The sequence below is a fragment of the Bactrocera latifrons genome, unplaced genomic scaffold, assembly GCF_001853355.1.
Source record: "Bactrocera latifrons isolate USDA-ARS-PBARC rearing strain unplaced genomic scaffold, ASM185335v1 scaffold_50, whole genome shotgun sequence".
NCBI classification, from domain to species: Eukaryota; Metazoa; Arthropoda; class Insecta; order Diptera; family Tephritidae; genus Bactrocera; species Bactrocera latifrons.
The window spans coordinates 349,233-370,614 of record NW_017537157.1 but is presented as its reverse complement, the minus strand read 5'-3'; the positions used below and the strand labels follow the sequence as shown (position 1 = coordinate 370,614).

Sequence of the window (21,382 nt, the reverse complement as noted above, 5' to 3'; positions counted from 1 at the left end):
ATTAATTTTTAAATAATTTTTGTTTTTAATTTTTAATATTTTTTTAATGTTTTCACATTTAAAAACGAATTTTTATTTTTCGGTTTTTTATTTTTTTGTATATTTCTTCTAATGACATTCTTGCAACAAGTACGGTGTCAACACAATTCAAACTGAATTCCTTACACAGCGTTGCACATATTTATGTGCATACATGTATACATATTTACTACACTTTTTTGCTCACCTGCAATTTTTTCCACCACTTAATGAATGCAAATTTTAATTGTTTTCCCATTGAAAGTCTCTGCAGGTTATTGCTGTTGTTGCGGCAGCGAAGCACGGCTTTTTAGGGTCTCACACTTGCTTGGCTTATTTTCCCATTTTCGTTATGAATGAGTTTACATTGGTGAATCGTAGCGTGGGTACTTTGATTTTTTATAATCTCAGGTTAAACTTTTTGATGTTGTTTTTTTTAGAGGGCCACTGGTAACTAACGGTAATTTTTATATCTTTATTTTTATTATTTCTCCACAGATTAATGCGAATTAAGTAATACACTGCACAATTGCTTCAATTAATTAATTTCTCAGTCACATTTGAATATTTTTTTTTAAATTTTCAATTAAAATTTGATAAATTCCACTTGAGTTCACTAACACCTTGTACAATTATTTTCTATGTAAAACCGTTGCGTTTGCGCGCTGCGCCTGCAAACGTGCGACTAAACCCATAAGCGCCAAGCCAAACAAATTTGACTAAAGTGGAGGCATGAATATCTCACCGCATTTTTGTGGCGTTCTTCTGAGCAAATGCAGACTCACACACACACACACACACACGTGTGCTGTTGTTTGGTAGCAGGTTCACATAACTGATTGCTCAGCAGCTATTTATTATTATTTTCTACGTGTGTACATATATTTACAATATCCGCACTACAACTTCACTTTTAACAGCGGCTTCAACTTTGCCTTCAGCCAGACTTACGCTTTGCACACACTTCACACAACCGTCAGAGCGAGCGCGCTGTAGTTAGTCGTCGAACCGTTCAAGTCGAGTCTCAGTAGTCAGCTGCAGCACTGACTGAGCTGAGCTTCAATTTCAATTTCAGTTTCAGTTTTAATCTTGACTTCGATTTTATTCGGTTTGGCTTTCAGTTTCGTTTTCATTCTTTACAAAGTGCAGAGATGCTTGTGGTAAAAGAGAGGAAACTTGTATGCATGGGTTAATACCATTCACGAGATTTTGCACAATATGAATATTTATAGATAATACGACAGGTTTCTGAGGAAATGGAAGGCCTCTAGTCTTTACATATTGCTTGGTTTTAGATTGTTCTTAAGCTTTTGGTTTATTTATTTATTACAGCCGTGGCAAGCTATGTTAGAGCTGCTCTGGAATTTGAAGAAGTTTAAGAATGAGAATATAAGGAAAAGTAAATATTTAAAAAATGCTGGCTTTGTTCATAATTTTAAAATATTAATTTATTGTTCAAAATCTAATTGGGTCCTGTCAAAGTAATGCCCTTTATCGCCAATACACTTGTGCCAAAGGAAAAGCCTTCAATGCACGTAGCGATTCACTTTAAATGTCTTCAATTGTTTCAAAGTGGTTTCCCCGGGGCTGTCGTTTGAGTTTGCTGAATAGCAAGAAGTGGCACGAAGCTAAATCAGACGAATACGGGCATTGCGGCCCAATATTGTTTGAAATTTTGGCGAAAATCTTAACGGAGCGCTAACGTGATGTAAAAACCAGGAGTTGTCGGCACATAACTCCGGCTTCTTTCTACTAATAGCTTCACGCAATCGGCGCATAACACTCAAATAGTATTCTTTGTTGACAGATTGACCGGTCGGAAGGGGTTTATGGCGATGATTGCCTATCCCGTAGCAGAGTGCACGAATGGTTTCAACGTTTTCAAAGTGGTCGTGAGGACATAAATAACGATCCACAGGTGGGCCAATCAAAATCCGTGATCACCGGAAATTCCATCGAAAATCAGCCGAAATCATCATTGAAATTCATGGAAATGGAATTGAACATCTCCAAAACATCGATTTATAGCATTTTGACCGAACATTTGGGCTCACGAAAGATGCGTGCACGGTTTGTTCGGCACGAATTGACTGATGACCAAAAATTGCTCAGAATCCAACATTTAAAGAACATCATTTGACCGATTATTTCACCAAAAATCACACTTAACCACTCCTCGTGTTCACCTGATATGGCATCGTGCGACTTCTTGCTTTTCGGAAAAATGCATTTGCCCATGAAAGGAAGCGTTATGCAGACATAGAGGCCATTCAAAAGGCTTCCACCGGCATACTGGCGGCCATACCGGCCAACGAGCTAAAACACTCCTTCGACATGCTTCTGGACCTTATATTCAAGCAGAAAGGAGACTATTTTGAATAAAATAAATTTATATTGCCGAAAAAACCATTCATCCTGTTTTTCTTTAAAGCTTTATTTTAGGGGTAGGTTAAAGCTTTCATGGTCTACTAAGCGTACTATTCGCGACACCATCACCAATCTTGAGACCCAGCATTCATTACTGAATAATATTCGATGGAATACACCATGTTCAGTACCCAGTGAAGAAAATATAGCAGCCATAGCTGATAATGTATACGAAGAAAGTGTGATTTGTAGGAAGTGGAATCATCGGTGAAATATATGTAAGTTCGTGATCTCGGCGACATGGTCATGGTTTGGGTCGGTCAATTGGCCGAAAAGATCGTGTGATATCACACCGTTAAACTTTTTCCTGTAGGGATAAGTATAGTCTAAAGTATATGCGGACAACCCGCATCGATTCAACCCTTGGAGCAAAACATTACGCGTGTCATTCACATTGGATTCAACGTGCGTATTTCGAATGATAATAAATATTCCCCATTAAATTTAAAGGTTCTGTATTTTTTTCCTTAAAAAAGTAAAAAAACCTTGAARTTGATCACCCTTTATACGCCGAACTACCCCGCCGAACCACACCAGTACAAAACCTTCGCTTCTAATACGCGAAAATATATTGTATTTTGGCAAAATCGACTTCCACTTTTCCTAAATAAATTTAAAAACATTGTCAAGTTAATTCAGTTTTTTATTCCAACTAGACTAAACAAGCTTCAAAATATATTTCCGCAAGTGGTATAAAAACGCAGCTTCGTTACAGTGAGCTTGGCGCCATGGGAGCAACTACAAGCACAAGTGCAGCAAACGCTCTCAAGCTGCTGAGTCTTACCTCGAACACTTCTAATTTTATATGCTCACCACACAGCGCAGCCGCTTCGAATAGGCGCTTCGGCTTGGAATACCAAAACAACCGGACAGCTGAGCTACCAACAAATGCATATTGAATGTGGTTTACTGGTGCATTGTGTTAGGTCGATCCCTAATTCAGCATATATACACATAAACATACATACATACATACATTTATACATAAGTGTATACAATATCCACAGCATCAAACAAAAGTAAATATTTCTGAGCATTTTTTCATGACATCGCGCCATTGTATCACTGCAGCTTGTAATTATATACACTAGCGCTTTTTAATCGGCATTTATGCGCTTGTTGTGTACTGATTGACGCATGCGCATAGCTGAAATTAATTGACACACACACATACTTATGTATATATTTTATTTCATTATTTACGCGTTCGTGTGTGTTGGTTGGAACTTGATTGGCTGGTTGCTTGAGAAATTAAATATTTGATAAGGTTTTCAATAGATTTAATTGAATTATAACGGTTCATTGGTTTTGACCATTAAAACTGATGCTTATCTCTGACTTTGTTTGCCACTAATTACCGTTAAATACAGCTCCTTAGCCCAAATTATAGTAATGCATTATTAGAGGTTTCCATTATAATTTTGCGGTGACCTTTACTATCTTTTTTTATAGTTGTGGTGCCTTTTTAATACTTTCGAGACATTGTTTGCCCAAAACTTTAAAGGTCAAAGGCTAATTGAAGTGTAACTTTTAATTATGTTTATGTTAAATGCAACAACGATTCATAAAATTAAGAGTAAAATGGTATTGATAATGTATGTATGTATTGTATTGTGGGAAAAAAAAAAGTTAGACTTTTTGAACTTAAATTTCGCGCGAAACCCCTTTCGTTGAAAATTTTTGTTTTTTCTACGTTGTTATGAGTGCCAGTGATAACAGTACTTTATGTCACAGCAAAATTATCACTAGTGCTTAGTATACGCTTGTCTTTCTATGCCAATAAAATAAATGACTTGGTGCTTGAGAATCGACGATTAACAATCAGCGATCTTACTGACATCGTTGGAATTTCGAAAGGATCAGTGAAAACAATTGTGAAAGATCACTTGGGCCTAAGAAAAGTGAAAGCACGATTGGTTCTAAAATCACTCCTTTTTCCGAAAACAGCGACCGACGCATTAATGCCTGTGAAACAGGATGTCATAAAACTTCCGTACAGCCAAGCTTTCAACAATAAATACTATTTGAGTGTGCTGCGTCGTTTGCGCGAAGCTATCGTAAAAGAAGACCAGAGTTATGGGCCGACAACAAATGGGTTTTTGTACCACGATAATGCGCTGTCGCATACTGCATGGATTCTTCGTGCCGCAACCACCGTATTCGCCAAGTTTAGCTTCGTGTGACTCCTGGCTCTTCAGTATACTCAAACGACCGCTACGGGGAAATCGTTTTGAGTCAATTGAAGACGTTAAATGTGAATCTCTAAAAAAGACTATTCTGGAAATTGACTTTAACAATTGTTTCGCCGTTTGGAAAAAACGTTGGCTCAAGTGGAGTGAGGTCAAGAGTGATTACTTTCAGGAGCACTATATTGATTTTTTTATAATAAATTAAGGATTTTAAGATTGTGGACAAAGTCTTACTATTTTTTGTTCATAGCGGTATATATTATATGTATGTATGTTGGCTCTATATTTGTCAAAATATATCGCAACTTATTCCAATTCCACTTTTTTTGGACAGTGCGCAAATCGTTTCATTTTTTAGCAATTTGGCACAAATTCAGGATACCCCGTGCAGCCAGGTTCATTTTCCCCTGATTTCTCCAACGGAGTAGAAGTCTTTCTCTGACTCACCCGGCGGGTACTGCGGCGAATACTTTCAGAGTTGCAGTACTATGTCAATGTCATCGTATAATTCGTAGAGCTCATCGTTTCAAAAAGCGATATTCGCAGTTGCCAAAACGGAAAGAACCATAAATCGTCCGCAGAACCTTCCTCTCGAAAACTCGTAACGTCGACAGATGTTGTCATCGTTCACCATATAGCAGGACGGAAATAATGAGGGATTCATAGAGTGCTGTTTTTGTTCCTCAAGAGAGGACTTTATTTCATAATTGCCTACTCAGTCCGAAGTAGCACCTGTTAGCAAAAGTTATAGTATAGAGTTATAGTTTGAAGATGTCGAACTGAAAACAGTACTCAGTGAAGATTTTTGCCAAGCGCAAGAAAAGCTCACAGAAAATTTGAGGGTTACTTAAGTAGCCATTTAAAAACGTTTAAAAGTAAGGAAATTATGAAATGAAGTCAAAAAACTTTGAAATAATTAGAATTTTAGAAATGTAGAGGCATACAAGGTTAAAAGTACTTGTTCTAGCATCGGGTTGTGACTGATGATGAAAAATGGTTCCATTATGATCATTTTAGAAGCAAAAATTTATATGTAAAGCCGGACAAGCCCACAAAGCAACGAGAAAGACGAATATTCATTACGCCAAGGTTATACTCTGTATTTGGTGATTTCAGAAAGGCGTGCTGTAATAAGAGTTTTCGAAAACCATTTCAAATCGTTGACGGAGGGCTCTACCGACAACAACTCATGAAATTGAAGTGAGCGATTACCGAAAAACACCTAAAAATTGTGATGAGACACAAGGCAATAATTTTTTCACCACAAAGCTCTGCTTCATGTTGCAAGACCGGTTAAAACTATTCGGAAAACAGCGGATGAGAAATTTTATAATTCAGATTTATAGTTCGGATCTTGCTTCTTCTAACTACAATTTGTTTCGGTCCATGCAGAACGACTTAACCGGTTCGGTTCACATGTAAACAGGATATCAAAAATTGGCTTGAGTCATTATTGGTCGCCAAGTCAGCGCAGTTCTTTCGGGATGGAATCCACAAAATGGTGGATTCGAAATCTTTTAACTTCAGATGGCCAAAACTAATATTGTGCACCTTTTACTTTGAAAACAGTGTGATATCATTGTTTTCAATAAAGAATTAAACACGCGTTAAGCACCTTCGATCTTTTCTGTATACTTTGAACTTGGATTCCGCGAGAGAGGTATTGGAAAGTATGACAATGAGTTTGGAGATTTCGTATTCAATAGTTTAAGTAAACTTGTGTTAATAACAGTTTGACTAGTATTCATTCGGATTATTCTTTCTAGGGATACGTATAATCCATAAGTTCTAAAAGAAGCTCGAAACTATCAATCACAAGTTATTATTGCGTCTTAATACAATTAATTAACAAGTAAGGAAGGGCTAAGTTCGGGTGTCACCGAACATTTTATACTCTCGCATGATAAAGTGATAATCGAGATTTCAGGCGTGGTTGTGAACCGATTTCACCCATATTTGGTACATGTCATCAGGGTGTTAAGAAAATATTATATACCGAATTTAATTGAAATCAGTCGAGCAGATCCTGAGATATGGTTTTTGGTCCATAAGTGGGTGACGCCACGCCCATTTTCAATTTTTAGAAAAAGCCTAGATGCAGCTTCCTTCTGCCATTTCTTCTGACGTTTAGTGTTTCTGACGTTTTCTGTTAGTCGGTTAACGCACTTTTAGTGATTTTCAACATAACCTTTGTATGGGAGGTGGGCGTGGTTATTATCCGATTTCTTCCATTTTTGAACTGTATATGGAAATGCCTGAATGAAACAACTCTGTTTGGTTTGGTTGACATAGCTATAGTAGTTTTCGAGATATGTACAAAAAACTTAGTCTTTTTTCCAAAATAATTACGTCCAAATATGCCCCTCCCTAATGCGATCCTTTGTGCCAAATTTCACTTTAATATCCTTATTTATGGTTTAGTTATGACACTTTGTAGGTTTTCGCTTTTCGCCATTTTTTGGGCGTGGCAGTGGGCCGCTTTTGCCCATCTTTGAACATAACCTTCTTATGGAGCCAGGAAATACGTGTACCAAGTTTCATCGTGATATCTCAATTTTTACTCAAGTTACAGCTTGTACGGACAGACGGACGGACGGACAGTCAGACATCCGGATTTCAACTCTACTCGTCACCCTGATCACTTTTATATATAACCCTATATCTGACTCTTTTAGTTTTAGGACTTACAAACAACCGTTATGTGAACAAAACTATAATACTCTCTTTAGCAACATTGTTGCGAGAGTATAAAAATATAATATGTGCCACTATGATCAGTAAGACAACTTCTTGAAGTATATTTGGCAAAGTTGCTCTTGGATTGCCCTTTTTACACAGTAGCATGCACAACCATAACATTCTCAAAAAAAAAAACGCGTGTAAATTCTTGTTCAACTTATTTGTACTACGAGTAAGTAGGTGAACTCTCCCAATAATTATTGCATTGAAGCTCTTCATGGCCAAGCATAAAACATCTTTAGCACGAGCAGAGTGACGTAACCAATATTTTATTATTTTTCCACTTTTTCTTTCCAACGACTAACACACCTTAACGACGAAAGAACCTTGAAAGAAGTCTAAAAAGCGACTACACATCTATCATTTAGTTTACAATCGCTTAAAATAATTGCTAAAAAGGCATAAAATTCGAACGCAAATCGTTCAAGCCGTCAATCATGGGAAATAGAAAAACAATTAAAAAATTCGTTCGGCAATGGAGTTCTTGGAGCAACAATCATTGAATTATTAATTGATTAAGAGTTGTCAGAACTTTGAATAACAGAGGCGATAACATTGTCAAACCATAATTGAAATGTACATATAACAGTAGGGGCATATATTTCTATATAAATATGTACATATGTATGTATAAAAAAGTTAGGCTGGTTATAGCTCCGACTATGCCCTCGAAAAATACATTTAAAATCTATAAAATATTTGTAATAGGTAGGAGGGAAGTAGAAGTGCAGCTCTGCAGTATTTCGTTCAAAATTAGCTCTAGCTTCACTAGCTTTCACCTTCTCGTTCAAACCATTTTGCTAGCTAGAGAGAGAAATGTTCAGATCATCGGAATATACTCCCGTGCCTACTGCGCAGTCCATTTTGGACCCTTCGGTATAGACTGAGATGATATCTTCCTCCCCTATCATGTCCCTGCTCCATTCTCGTCTAGATATCTAGGGTATCCTTACCTGGAAGTATCTATTGAGGAATGTAGTCTAATTTATACAAGTTTACACTGAGTTGGTTTAGGATATCCATTTGTCCATGTCAAAGGCCTTTTCCAACGTTCTCAACGTTTCGACACACAAAATTAAAAAACAAACTATTACTGTTTTTTGCCCACAGTACACTATCTGTCATCCGTCATCTGAACTATGTTTTGGCATACTTCTGCATCATCGCCATAATAATAATTTTTGCAGAAAAATTTTCTCTTCACAATTTGCAGAAAAAGTAATTAAACAATTATAAAAAAATTTTCATACCAATATATATTTACATAGAGACATATAGCAGGTATTTTTAATTGGTGTGGTGGTAATGCCAGAAGAATGAGCAATCAGCTGTCATCATTCATTGCTTTGACCTTAACCCTTGTATTACAAATTGGCACAAATAATTAATCACTTCGATATTTTTCGATAATATTTTGAAGTTTATGTCAGCGAAAGCTGTCAGGAAGATTTATTTACAATTTGAAGTATTCAATAATTGGCTATCTATTGAGACTTTGGATGGTTTTTTAGGTAAACAAGTTTTTGTAGTGCAAAAAGAAGTGCTTTTGTGAGTGCTGTCGGATTGAAAATTTTTATAGAAAATAAATTTAAATATAGGAATATGTGGTCGGGAGAAGTCGCTGGAGAAAAAGCTAAGTGAGCTTTTTCACGGATGTGTCGGAGCTAGGAAGGAAGGTTGGGGAAAGAGTTTCCCGCAAAGAGCTCTCCGTCAAGCATAGCTTTGGGCTACTGGAATACTGTAGTGTATTTCAGGCAGAAGTGGATAAAGTAGCAGTTAGCACTACAGGGTTTGTCCGGAAAGTAATAGGACTGATTTTCCTCCGCCGCGGCTATACTTCGGAGCGTCCGCGTACCGACTGGCTTCGGCAGAGGGCATTCCTAGCTAACGAGCGGCTAGTAAGCTGTCTCCCAGCACCTGGTGAGTGTGGACAAATATTTTCGCGTGACGTGTTTCTGTGAGTCGTGCAATCTGAAAATTCGTTAGAGCAGAGGTACGCGATTAAATTCTCTGTGAAACTCAGTAAATCTGCTACAGAGACGTTTAATATGATCAGGCAGGTGTGTTTCGGTGGCACCAGGCCTTTTTGGAGGGCGCGGAAGAGGCCGCTAGTGAATGAGCAAATTCAAAGTGAAAACGATGCTCGTTGTGTGTTTTTTTTTTGGCATCATAGGAAGAGCCCTATGACTCTATACAGAATTTCAGTTGTAATTTTGCGTTCGAGCACTGAATCTATGGACCTCTCGTGCACTGAGTACAGGTTAATTGATGAACAGCCTCTGCGTGACTGCGACATTCTTCGGGCCTAGAGTAAAATGTGATAGACCTAATGAGCTACTAATCCTTAGCAAATTCCATCTTGCCACATCGTAGGAGTTTAACTGGATACTGTCCAATAGGCATTGATGCTGTAAGACCAAAAATCCAGCCGAACGCAAACTGCCAAAGTTATATAGAAGAACGTGAGTTTGAAACATCTAACCTATTTCTCATCCATTGTCATTGCAAAACTGAGGTTTAAACATTTTTACAGTCAAACTATTGGCGCACCAGGAGATAAACTAACACTAGCCGCCTCAACAAATTTGTGAAGAGCTAAAAGCGCTTCGGGCATTTATGACCAATTTTATAGAAGCTTCAGCTACCACAACCGACCGGCTGATCGAAGTGGAATCTAAGACAATCCCTGTTAGGATCTACCTTTTAATCTGACCTAACCTAAATTTAAATTTAAGTTCGTTTCATCTGCCTGCCTTATTTATTCAGGCGAACAACTTTTGAGTTCTCTAAAGATTTTCTTTTGTCAAAATTGTCTTCTCAATTTTGATCAAAGCTATAATATTTACCGGCAGATCGACCAGATATCGGGGTACGGTATTCTGCTCAAATAGTTTTTGTTTTTCTCTGATAAATTTTGAACCTTTTCAACGAAATTGTAAATGCTTAAAGCCTCATTTTTCTATAATATTTTATGTGTTGTTTACAATACTTTCGTTTGAAAGATGCTTATATCTTCTGCTTTATTGGCGAGGACACCGTTCTTCCTTTTTGCTGTTTGACGCCAATTGGAGATCCAAGTATAGCCATGTCCTTTCCCATCTGTCCTTTCCAATGGAGTGGAGATCTTTCTCGGGTTTTCCCGGTGGGTATTGCGTCGAATACTCTCAGAGCTGGAGTGTTTTTATCCATTCGGACGACACGATCCATGCAGCATAGCCACTGTCGCTTAACTCGCTGCAGCTTATATGCTCCAGATAAATTTCCTACTCCTTTGATTGACACAATTGCAGTATACCCTTATAAAAAACTGTTGATTCCTTCAAGAAAATTGCCACAACGACTAAAGTACAGTACACGTCAATAAGATTCCCCTATGCAATTGAAGTCTAACTTCAAACACAAAATTGTTTGCTTTTGAAAAAATGACAAATTTATACGCCTGCATAACGGTTAATAATATATAGATGCTATAAAAATGTTTATATGTGCTTACATAGTTATTTGTAGCTCAGTTTGTAGTTAGGTAACTGCAAAAAGTCTGAGTCTAATGGTTTATGCATGGCTCATACAATAACCATTTGACATTTTTTCTTAAGTTTTTTTTTTGCGTGCACAAGTTGCGGGTTGAAAATGTGGTTGCAACAGTGGCACAATTGTGGTCAAACACGTTTTTATCGAATGCAGTGGTATGTGTGAGTTTGCCCTGTACGAAAATTAGACCTTCAGCCAACTACTTCCAGTTTTCTTACTGAGGATTGCTAGCCTAACTATTTATGTTAGAGAGAAATGTCGTGCAAAGATTGTTTTGAAAATGGAGCAAAGAATGAGAATAAAACCAAGTATCTGGTAGCAGGAGGGAAAGAGTCCTGCAGATAGTGAAGCAAGGTAACCAAATATAGAGTAGTTGTAAAGATTTAGTCGACCTAAAACAATGTGGAGTTGCAACAAATACTAATTCTTGCTCTCTTGCAATCCAAATTCTCTTATTGATTTTATATAGATTGACCGAAGAATATATTAGTTTGTCAAAAAAGGCTTGCGGTATTTTCGCTAGTTGGCGCTGAGAACGCATAGTTCTAGTTTTATTCGCTGCATCGGGTCATGCTATACCTTTTTGGGAAGCTAACACGTGTTTGATTGATTGGCGTTTCTTTTAAATCGTTCGTGAGTTATAGCGTCGCAGACATGGAGCAAAATAAAGACAAAATACGGCATATTTTACAGCACTACTACGATAAAGGCAAGAATGCATCTCAAGCCGAAAATAAAATTTGTGCAGTTTATGGACCCGATACAGTTTCCATTTCCACCGCACAACGATGGTTTCAACGTTTTCGTTCTGGTGTAGAGGTGGTCGAAGATGCGCCACGCTCCGGAAGGCCTGTCGTCGAAAATTGCGATAAAATCGCTGAATCGGTCGAAAGAGACCGGCATAGTAGCAGCCGTAGCATCGGTCAAGAGCTGGGCATGAGTCATCAAACCGTTATAAAAAAAAAAAAATACCGCAAGAATTTTTTGACAACCTATTACAAGGCAAGTGTCTGAATTATTTACTGACTAAGAAGGGAAGAGTTTAGGAACTAACTTGGAAAAACTTGGAAAAAAAAGGAAGTTTTGGCTAATAGAGGCCGCTATAACGTGGCATGTTGTGTTACGATCTAAATAATATCTTCCGTTATTGAACCCTTGCCTTGAACAATAACTTATGCTAAATTGCGTAAAGTTATCTCATCTAATACAAAAGCTTTCCATGCAAGCACTTGATTCCGTATTGTATGTTGTATGACTATAGTGGTTCGAACATAAGAATTTCTTCGAAAATTGCTCCGATACCTTGGATATCATCCATGCCAAATATCTTGAAGATATTGCGTTTCTTACAAACATTTGATTACGATTATTCAGTCACCTATATGTCATAGCGCACGGGTGCCACAGTCCACGAAGACTCAGACCAAGAATGCACTGCAAACATAAAAGCAGAAAGGAAGAAGACGTCTTCGCTCCCTTGACCAAGGGTGCCAACTCTGGCAACAAGAGAGGACGTCGGAAGAAGCCAAGAAGGGAGAGTTTGTAGGCAAAAGCGAGGTGCAAGGCGCCGGTCGGAATATAGAAGCATCTCGAAGGCAAGTCCAGGCACACGTCACTAATCGTAACTGGTGTAATGCCCGGATCCATCGTATCTGAATCTCATCGCCAGAAGGTTATTGGAAAGCAAGGAAGCAGAGGAAAGTGTTGCCAGAAGTAAGCAACTTCACTTACACTAGGTGCCAGGCCACAAAGGCATCGAGTGCAATGAAATAGTAGACGTGATTGCCAAGAATGGTGTACGAAAAGGTGATCAAGATTGGGCAACTCATGCATTGTCTATGCGACGATCTGTACAGAAGCATGGTAAAGAAAATCCAAAATCGATGAAATAAATTACCTGGCTGCAAAACTGCAAAATTCATGTACAACAAGGTAGAACGGAAGTGCACAAAATTCCTATTGGCACTCGATAGAAGAGAGATCGGAAACTGACTGTTTACTGTGTAGTGGCGACACACGCGCGCTGAATGGGGCTGACAGATCGGAAATGGAACATCTCTTGTGTACTTGTCCCGCATTGGCAAGACTAGGCTGTAAGCATCTGGGGTCAGCATGGTATGATACCCTAGAAGAGGTATCGATAGTGCGGCTACAGAGTCTGTTAAAATTCACGTCAAGCGCAGGTATCCTAAAGGAGGACTAGTCCTCATGAGCATAGCAACTGAACTCCATCTGTTATCGCAAAGAACTAAAACTGGTCTATGCATGGCTCTTTGGCTTAGCAGATTAAGCGAACCTATATGAAATAGTGATCAGATATCGACGGTTCCGGAAAATTAGTAGTTTCATGTTCAGAAAAGAGTGTGTGCAAAATTTCAGGTCGATAACTTAAAAACGGAGGGACTAGTTCTCGTATCTACTGACAAACGGATGGACGGCCTTGGGTAAATAAACTCAGGTTTTCAAACGTAAATTATTCTCACATGGCTCATAGGTAAGCAATGCTACTACTAAGCATCTATGTATGTGTGTGTGTCGCGGCAGCAAAGTCATCGGAGTGGCATAATGGTTTGGGGGGCTTGGCGCATATTTTGGCGCGTGCACTTGCATTGACTGCATTAAGTTGTGGGTGTAAATATAATATGTTACTGTGCCACAAACACACTAACACTGACACTCACATATATACATATGTACATACATATTTTATGCACAAACCGAGCCATTTATGTCAGGTAATTTGCGGGCGCTTAGACTTGTTTACAACTAAGCAAGAAATAAAGTCAACTGCAACAACAACAACAACGGCATCTTGATATGGCATGAAATAAGAAATGTAGGGGTTCAATACATAAAAAACGCAAAATTTTTGTTCCGCATTTGAGCGGGCTACACACCTATGCATTTCGGGATGTGTGTGTGTTGTCAAAAAGGGAAAAAAACCTTTTGTAAACTAAATGGCCGCAATACACGAATCATTTCTTTGACTAGGAAATTGTCAAATTTCATAAATTTCATTTTCTGCAAGCAAATTTTGCTGAGCCACCACAATAATACCGTTATTACACAAAATAATGGCGTGACCATAGACCGGCGCACCGATTATACCACCTGCCTTTGACCCAAAATATTAAAAATTAATTGTATGTAGCTTGTAATTATCGTTCACAAATTTAATACAAAAGCTTTGCTGGCATTTAACCGCAATTGTGTAGCTAGTTGGATGGGCTTGTACGCCTCGAGATGCATACAAAAATAAACCTACACAAAATTAAATATATGCATATATAAATACATATATATATGTATTGACTAATGTCAGGCGGCTGGTATTTCTTTATCTTTTGGCGCAAATCAAGAGATTTGTAGCTGTGCGCGGTATTCTGGAGTGGCAGTCATGCGAGCGCATAGCCACAGATGGCGTAACCTGTCATCGTGCTGTCGTTGATTATGTGTGCGGGTCTCTAGAGCCAGCGCACACAGCCGCAGCCAAATTCAAAGTATTTTCTCGTAATTTGGTAATTCAAGTCTTCAACATTGTATGAATTCGTACATAATATGCATTTGTGTATGTAAAAATGTGAGCTTATCTCCATTAATTTTGGCTGACGCGCAGTCACACCGATACTAACAAGCACAGAAAGAATATTGTTGTTGCTGTTGATTTTCCACACCTAAAAATTGCAGTTAGCTTTCAGGGCATATAACATCTTGGTACTCACTCACTTACTTGGTCGCGGCAACATTTAGTTTGGCAATTACGGTACAAATACCCGACATCAGTGCCGTCGCTTCGCAGCAATTGCCAAGACATTGGGTACAGCAACAAAAAGAAGAGTCTTAACGCGAAGATGTCTGCTGCGCAGCCGCTGTCATACTCGCCCGCTATGAATGCATTAACATTTATACAACAACAAAAAATTGACAAATAAACTGAATTTATTTGTACTTTGTAGTGGCGGTTTCATGAATATTTAGTGGCGCATGGCAACTTATTAGTCATAATGCATGCCAACGTGTTTCGTGACTTTTTATTTAAACAAACTTTGTGATTAATAATTTATTACATTAATCTGATTGATCTGCTGATAATCTACAGATCTGGAACACTAAAGTTTGGCGAAATGTTAAGGTGATTTTCTAGTCTATAAATAAAAAATCGAAATTTTTATACTTTCAATGTTTAAGGGGTTACATGGGCTTACCGGTTTCAAAAAATCGAGTTTTGGAATATTGTCCTAAATTTTAAAGTTGATCTGAGTAATAGTTTCGGAGATACAGCCTTGAGAAATTGTGTACTCGAGGCTCGCTACGCTAAGTGCGCCGTCTTTAATGTGTTTTTCTCAAAAATGTGTTTTCGAAGTCGATTTGCAAGATTTATCGAGAACTACTCAACCGATCTTCATGAAATTTTAAACAGGGTTTGAAATGCAAGGACTTTTTTTTGGATTATATCGAGTCGTAACTGAAATTCTTTTTTTTTTAGAATTTCGGAATTGCTTTCTTAAAAGTATGTGCTTGTTACAACAACAGTTCTAATAAAATATTTCATTTTTTTATTGTTCAAAAAAGGCTGTTTTACCCGAGGAAACCCATGTAACTCCTTAAGAATATTCTGAGAAATTACCGAAATTCGCAAAATTAGTATAAAAAGGTAATTGAAATTTATCAAAATAATTCACACCTCGTCACTGATGTAGATAACAATTAATTTAAACTTAATTATATTTTTATATCCGAACTCAATATATTGTTGAAAATTTATACCGGATTATTCAATAACATGTTTGTCATCCAATAATTTTTCTCACTTAAAATATCACATATCAATAATTTATTGCGGCAAAAATTTTGTTCTCGAATACCTATTAATTTCCATCAATTCACATAATAAAAATAATCAATTATTAAAAGTTTATCACAGCAACAATTTGTTCGCGAAAGAATTTTCATTTGCATTTTCTCCACGAATCGAATAATTTTAGTTTTTTTTTTTATTCCTTTCGTTAACACTAATATTAACTAACCTAGTAAATATGTACATTCCTATTATTCAGTTACTTACTTGGCATTGTTGTGATCCTTTCTACTCATAAGCAATTCACTCGTGCCCGAATGCAGCTGCAATAATTTACTGTCACTTTCTTACTTTCGCTTAATCAGCTTTCTAGCGCATAATTTCATTCAGCCATTTATCCAGTTGTTGTTGCTTTGTCTCATTATCATGTCATCTGTCAGCCATATTCATCAACTAGTTGATTTTAAAAATACATTAGCAATGCCTACTTAAAGAATAAGTCACTAGCTTACTTGGTATTGTTGTTGTCATTTATGCTCATACAACAAATATTGAGAGCTCTAATTCTCTTTCCTTGAATTACTCACACTCGCTAGTTTCGCGCTGAATTCGCACCCTTATTGTTTTTGGCAATACGTGCATATAAACATACATGCATGCACACATAGCTATTTACACATGTGTGTGCGATCGTAAGCATCGCCTAACTAGCGCTCCACTGCCGTTATAGGTTAAGTTCTTGGTTTGCCTTTTGCGCAGCCACTTTTTGATTAAAAATTCTTTTTAAAAACTTTTATCTCACTTTTATAATTGTTTAAAAAGATATTTTTAAATTAGTTTATAATGGAGTAAGTAACTATTTTAAGATAATTTTTACGTCTAATGTAAATTCACGAGTTCCATTGACTGGCGCTGAACTGCTGATTCACTCGTTAGTTGAAGCGGAACTGACGAGATTTACTGCAAGAAGTGGATGAAGGGTTGCACTTCCCTGCTTAATAATATTTTGAATTTTATAAACTGACACATCAATAAAACTATTAAAAAAAAAAATGTAATTCATTTAATAAATAAAAACAATTTTTGTTAAGCAAATTTTAAGCAAAATTTACTAAAGTAACGAAATTAAAATAAATTATGAAAAGTTAGGAACACTATAAAATCTCCGATAAATAATATTAATATATGTACATATGTATCTAAAATTTTACAACAACAAATTAGTCATTTGTTTCCAATGCAATTTATTTATATATTATATTTTTGAAAATAATTTCATTTTATATAAAATGCTTAATATTTAAATATATATAAAATGCAACCCTTTTCCGTATCCCCTACTGTTCTCGCTAGTTCCGTTCTGGCGAATGACTCAGCTGTTTAGAAATGAAAAGTCATATTACTTTGTGAAATTTAAAATTCTTAACCTGAAATATAGAGTCCAGTGAAATTAATAAAAAAATTTTTTTTGAGTTTTGTTAATTCTAGCAATCAATTATATAATAAGTAACAAGTGCATTAATTATATAATAAGTGTACAATAAAAGTATGTGAGTGCAATAAAAGAGGCTGTGAGCTAACAAACACTCCTCCTTAGGTGAATGGTTTTTAATATAAATGTGTAAGTTTACATTTTTAATAATTTTAAATAACCAAATTGTTGAAAATGTAATATTTCTTGTATTATATAACAGGTAATATATTATATTTTATATCATAATTTCTTTTTTACGCATTAAAGCAGGCGTATGCTCACGGGTGTCTCTATGGCTGCATTTGCAAAGCGGAGTAAGCCGGCGCAGTATTGGATGTGCTCTGCTGGTATGTACGAACATAGATATGTATTTATTCTATTTATATTAAGTCTCTTTGTTTAATACGTTTGAATATGCACGCACAATATTTATAATAGCGTTAGAAGCTACTTTCGAGAAGTTGGCTAATATGTACGTATAACTGCATTTGAATAGATCAGTGGACATCGTCTTTAATGTTGTTTTGGAAAGCTTGTAAAACTAAAAGCACTACAAATTTAAGCACTTTAATAATAAACGCCAAAAAATATTTTATCTTATTAATGAAATAACCGCATTTTCTTAGTAGTTATATAACATTTTTTTCCCCTAATGGTTTATTGTAGCTTTTTAAAATACATAATATATTTAGATAGTAGCTAACACACATCCACATGTATATATATTAAAATGATCAAAATGGCGATAAGCTGGTAGATTTCAAAGAAATGTGATATTGCCAAAATGATATACAAATTCATTAACCAGATTCATATAACTTTTTTTTTGAAAGATATTTCCATCATTAACGCTTATTAACACCTATTTTTCGATGAAATTTCTTGTCTCATAAAACCACATGAATAATTTGAGCAAAATTTGTTGATTTAAAAAAGAGATGATCAGTAATGTCGGTTTCCAAAAGTTGCTTTTAAGTCAAAGCAGCTCAAGACACTTCTGTGCGTTACAAGATTACTGCCATGATTACTGCTTGACAGTCTACGTAGATGTTGATTGTGTTAAAATTTCAGAAATTTAATTTCAAATTTTGTTCATACACATATTTGGATATCTGAATATATTTAATACTGTTAAAATTATATTACTAGCTCCTATCAAGCAACAGTATGTATGCATACAGTATATTCAGTCAAATTATACGCTTTTCAAGACGATTTGTTCCAAATTATTTTGCTATTAATTGCTGGAATGCTATAAGATCGCTAGTCTCTTTAAAGCTACAAAGACATTCATTATTCAGCTTTCAACAACAAAAGCTTCCAAAAGCGCCTAAGACATCTACAATCAAGTCTGGTCAAATTGCTTAAACTTAAAAACGACGTCATTATTATTTAAATACACTGATTAAACCGCTGTTACAAATTAGGCGTTGCATAATGTGTATAAATGTTTGCTTTGTGCTTTCATGGAAATTTTTAAAAAGTGCATTTTGAGTACTTCCCAGTTTATGTCTATTTGTGTATCTACATAAGTGTTATAATATTAGTATTTATCAACTTATATAAGTACATAAGTATACCTAGTATTATCAAAATACAGCTGTGATCATAGCATTGGGGAACCCTAATACCATCAGTTATACGGGGTGTGTTAAAAAAATAGCAGGAATTCTCGTTTTTTGAAGAAAATATTTATTAATTATTGTACATTTAACTTGCCACCTTCAAATTATTTCTTAATCGATATTATGCACTTATGTTAGCGGTTCTTTCAATCGTCGAAACACTTCTGAAATAAAACGTAAAATTATCTGCTCATCGAAGTGTTCTCTCAATAAATTCATTGATTGATGCGACGTGTAGGAAGTGGCGCTGTCTTCTTGAAACCAAATGTCGTCGAGATCACGCGCTTCAATTTCAGGGATCAAACAGTCCGTTATTATGGCGCAGTAACGGTCGCCAATGACGGTAACGTTCTCACCAACATCATTTCTAAAGAAATATGGATCGATGATTCAATCGGTCCACAAACTACAAAAAACCGTTGTGCTTTCTGGATAAAATGACAGCTCCGAACCACTTCAAGTTGTCTTCGTTCCAAATGTGGCAATTTTGTTTGACACATACCCATTGAGCCTAAAATAGGGCTCACCGAACAAAATTTGGCTCGAAAAAGACTGATCTTTTTTGAACTTTTCAAGAGCCATATCGCTTGGTAAGGTCGAGCTGCTTCAGTTCTTAAACAAGCTGTATTTTATACGCTTTCAATTTACTTAAGATTTCGACGTAAAGGTGCCAAGTCCTTCCATATGTCAGTCCGAGTTTCTGCGAACTGCGCCGAATCGACTCTTCACGGCCTTCGTGTACACTCTCAGCTACATTTCCTATATTTTCGTCAATAGGCACTGAACGTGGTCTATTCGGTTTAATATAATCCAATAATGAATGCTGGACCGAAAAACCAAATACTGAATAAAAAATAGGCTATTGGAGAAAGTACCTCTACTTGGATCACCCGTTATATACTTTTTAGGCTCTCTAACGTTTTTTTGTAGCACAAACATCTTAGCAAACCTAACCATTGTATAAATATTGCTCATTCACTTTTTATCGCAAGATAAGACTCTCTCTGCCTCTTTTTTGTCATTGACCTTTCGTCGTATTTRTCTAATTATAACAAAATGCCGGCCAACCAAAACAAAATTGTCATATYTATGAATATGTAAACATAATTGTAGGCGCCAAATTAATACTAAAATAAAATAAAATATTGATTGGTGAATTTATTTAAATTTCACACTGGCATAAATTTAGTTTGTCGTTTCTACATCCGCGCCGCGTATAAAACTTTCGCCTAAAAAATTTATTTAATATSTCGAAAATTTGCATACCGATAATATTAATATGGACGCCACTCTACACAAAATCAAAATATCTTTTCATTTGAACATACATACAAAGATGGCTTCGCTGCAGATGAATCGATAGGCATGTAAATTGTAGGAAACTTCACTCCCATTAATCTAAGGAAAGTCGCTTGAGTGCCATTTGTTTCGATCTCATCGCTGCTGTGATTGGAAACAAATCAATTGTATTGATGTGAAGACGCGAAACGCCAATCTGTGGGCTCATTCGTTTCGCGATCGTACTGAATATCATGCAAGTCGGTGCCGCATCGGCGAGATACGACTTCACTTGTCGACATGTGTTGATTGGTGCCTGTGTTTGTGTGTGAGCGCCACGCTGATGATGCCAGTGTTGGAAATGCAATTGTTGTTGCTGCTCAGTATGCGTTTGTTGTTTATGCGTGCCTTGTTACCGTTACTATTACTTTAATCGTTAAGTTGTTTTGTTGTTAATTGTGGAAATTTACTTTTATTTCTTATGCATTTATTTTGTTTTTGTTTCTAAAAGTCAATAGCGCTTGCTGACTTATTTGGTATACATTTATACACACGTMCATACATACRTACATACATACATAAACTTATAYAAAACAATTAAAGCGTGATGCTCACGAACAATTGAAGGTGTGTTGTGATGTTTTCGTAGCTGCGCTCGATTTTTTCTGCAGTTTCTTGTGTATGCATGTTTGTGCTTGTATTTGACATGAGAAATTTTGTTGCCTGACATTTGAATTGAGATTTAAATCAAGTTGATACTTCCGTTTTAGTGCACTCGCCTCGTTTAGTGAAGATAAACAGGTCATTTATTTTTAGTTATTAGCGCATGTTATATTTTTTTAAGCATTTATACAATAATAATGGATTATATCACAGTCTTGGTATAAAGTAAAATCACCGAACTATTAATTTAGATGTGTGTATAAAATTTAGTTTAAGTTTACAAGAGAAAATTTATACATACATATGTACTATACATATATTCATTTACAAGAAATCTCCTCTCTGCTTATACAAAATTTTTATGTAAGATACATTTTTGGACTGAAACTCAGATATTGAGTTTTAATCCGCTTAACAGTGTGAAGTCAATGTCAATAAAACTATATACTTTATTGCTACTTTGAAGATTCGTAAATATTTTTAAAATAACTAAAAAATAATTACGACAAGCTTTTGAAATGTACTTTATTTTATATTAGGTTAAGGAGGCAGAATTTTCAAAAAATATTGTTTTTTTGCATTTTCGTTAAGTGTGAAAATATTATCTAAAAATTTCACGTTAATYCGATAATTAGTTTTT

The 21,382-nt window shown here is 36.1% G+C and overlaps 1 protein-coding gene across 5 annotated transcripts in view; it reads right to left on the bottom strand.

The window, feature by feature from the left end:
* Positions 1–16,518, bottom strand: part of LOC108973834 — a 31,675-nt gene extending 15,157 nt beyond the window's left edge. The window contains exons 1-3 of one of the 5 annotated variants that reach the window (XM_018941331.1): positions 16,215–16,518; positions 15,970–16,155; positions 227–472 (exon numbers count right to left, since the gene is read on the bottom strand). The gene's annotated coding sequence lies outside the window, so the exon portion shown is untranslated. Of the gene's footprint in view, positions 1–226; positions 1,377–14,634; positions 14,770–15,531; positions 15,600–15,769; positions 15,829–15,969; positions 16,156–16,214 lie in introns of those variants that run through there. The other 4 variants (XM_018941332.1, XM_018941328.1, XM_018941329.1 and 1 more) reach the window with 4 other exon arrangements.
* Between the last annotated feature and the right edge of the window lie 4,864 nt (positions 16,519–21,382).